This window comes from Thalia democratica, chromosome 4 (genome assembly GCF_965202585.1).
Source record: "Thalia democratica chromosome 4, ktThaDemo2.hap1.1, whole genome shotgun sequence".
Taxonomy (NCBI): Eukaryota; Metazoa; Chordata; class Thaliacea; order Salpida; family Salpidae; genus Thalia; species Thalia democratica.
Genome location: NC_139168.1, coordinates 28,403,616 through 28,406,340, shown reverse-complemented (window position 1 = coordinate 28,406,340; position 2,725 = coordinate 28,403,616).

The following is a 2,725-nucleotide window of genomic DNA, read 5'->3' as shown; positions in this document are numbered from 1 at the left end:
AGTTTAAAAAAAAACCACAAAACAAAATGTTTTAGTACACATTTGTAGTTTTTTGTTTGTCTGTTTATATTCTTAAACGCCAGATCAGGGTTTCCTAAACTTTTATATTCATTGGGTCCCCTTTAAAGAAATAAAAAAAGTATGGCAGGATGTTTTAGTAAACTCCGACAGGAAATTTTAGTAAACTACCATTAAGTACGCCTAGTTTTTTTTTTGATCTACATCATCATCTTCTGGATACCTAATGAAACTTTCAAATTATGGCCTAAAAGCCCTCTGAGGCCCCTTTACTAATCACACTACCCCCTTTGGTCCCTTTGCTGCTTACGGCCCCCTAAATTTTTGTATTGGCCCCTAAGGTAGTCATGTAGCTCACTCCAAGAAACCCTGCTATGTATTTGAAACAGTATAAAAAAGTTGTCATTATAGTTTTTTTTAATTTAACTAATATTTCATTTTGACTGCTTTAAATGTTAACAACTGATAAAACTAGTACACATATCGCAAGCATTTCTTTTTATTTTAATGTTGAAAACTATTAAATGCTTTTCGTCTCACATAGTTAAATGTCTTGTTAGAAATAATTACGAAAATTGTCAAAAAAAGGAATTTTATATTAGAATAAGCAAATAAGCCGTATTATTGTATTTGATGTTGCTGATTTTTCATTTTCTTTCGCTTTTTTATCACAAAATATTATAAACTGACATTTTTTCTTAACGTTTTTTCGTTTTTAAAGTTTTTAAATAAATTAAAAATAAACTTTAAGTTTGATTTTAGTTACTAAATAAAACTCTTAATTTATTTAAATTGAAAGGTTTTAAGCTTTTATTCTAATGCTTTAAAACTATTAGAATAGATTATTACAAAATATTATGTTTTTAGTCTTTAGATGCTGATTTATCTTGGAATATATTTTCATATATGAACTAATGAAAGAAACTTTATCTTTTATTTTTACTTTAGATTCAATTGTCAAAAATTACTTTAAAGTTAAATATAATTAAAGTTGTTTGAAATTCTAAATATTGCTTAAAAACATTTTGCTTTTTATTGTACGATATTTTTTTAATGTTAATATAGTTAAAAATTATAAAACCACGTTTTCATGCTATTTTTATATATAAGAAAAAGGTTAGAATTATGTGTTTGTTACTTTTAGAAAAAAGTTGTGACTTTAATGTACTTTTTAGGCTTTTATCTTTCTAAAACCTATAAAAACCTTTTTTTAAATATCGCTTTAAAACTATAGAGGTAAATTTAGTTATTTCTTATCAAGTTTTGATTAAACTTCAGTTGATAAATCACAATTTTAAGTCCTATGTGCACATTAAAAAACTAAATTTATTAAATCTATATAGTTTGGAGTTATTCAAGTTTTTAAGTATTAAAATGCTAATAAAAATATACTTAATTTTTAAGCTAAATAAATTTCTCTATACTCAGCATATTATAGATACATTTTGATAAAATTTATCAACTTGAAAAATTATTACTTTAAATAAATTTCAGAATAATTTTAATTCAGAAAATATTTATAACTTCTGTGGTAAATAAATTTCGCGATAAACAGCTTTACAGCTACGTTTTAATTCAAGTTATTAACTGGAGAGAAGTATTATTCTAAATAAATGTAAAAATATGTTTTATTTAAGTTTCTCATAATTTTAATGTTTGAGTCAAACAAGTTTAAAATATTATTTTTATTATCTAGTGTTTTTGCCTACTTTTTTATGTGAAACAATTTAAATGTGTTACTATAATTAGCTTCATGTTTAATTTTATATTCTAGATAGACAATGTTAAAGAATAAAGAGATAAGTTACATTATAAAACATTTAAGTCAAAATACTATTTAGTAAGTTATACAAAATTATTTTTTATTTTAGATTTAGAGTTATTGAACTACTATAATATAAAATTTAAGTTTCTAAAAGATAGCTCAAGTATTTTTTGCTCTCTCTTTTAGGATATTTTTTTCTTTTAACAAACAAACCTATTATAAAATGCATGTTTTTTTAATAAAGCTATTATAAATAGTAGTTTTTTATTTAGTTAATACAAACAATGCACTTTACAAGGTCTATTTAAATAAAAAATAACAGCTGTTGAGATTAAACGAGAAGACAAATTAAATTTATCTATAAGTAAAAAATATTAAGTTAAAGTTATGTGTAGAAAATACTTGATACTCCACATTACATATTTTGAATAAGGACTGGATAAAAAATTACTAAATAAGTTTTATAAGAATTACTAAATCATAAATAAACTAAAACAGCCGCAAATTGTTTTAAAGTATCTACAAATCTAATCTATACTTTTTAAATTTTTCTATGATTTTTAAATGTTTACAAATTTAAAAGTTAATAGCACGCTTTGCTACACCTTCTTTAGTATATACAACTACTAAAAACATACACTGAATATTTAAAGATATTTTTCGTATACTAACAAATTAAACTCTAAACAAAAATGTTTGCTTTTTTTTTTACAATATTTATAAATTTACAGTACAACTTTTTTTCATAAATAAAAAAAAGATGGAAGTTTAGACATTTTGAAATAAGTTCTTGCAATAACTGAAATTCAACCGTGTAACAGTATTATGCATTTTATTTAGGTCTTTGCGTAAATTAAACTAAAGTAGAAATTTTTTTAATAAAAAGTGTCTAATTGATCGTGATCTGTAATAACGGATTCCTATTTTTCAACAATTAGCGTA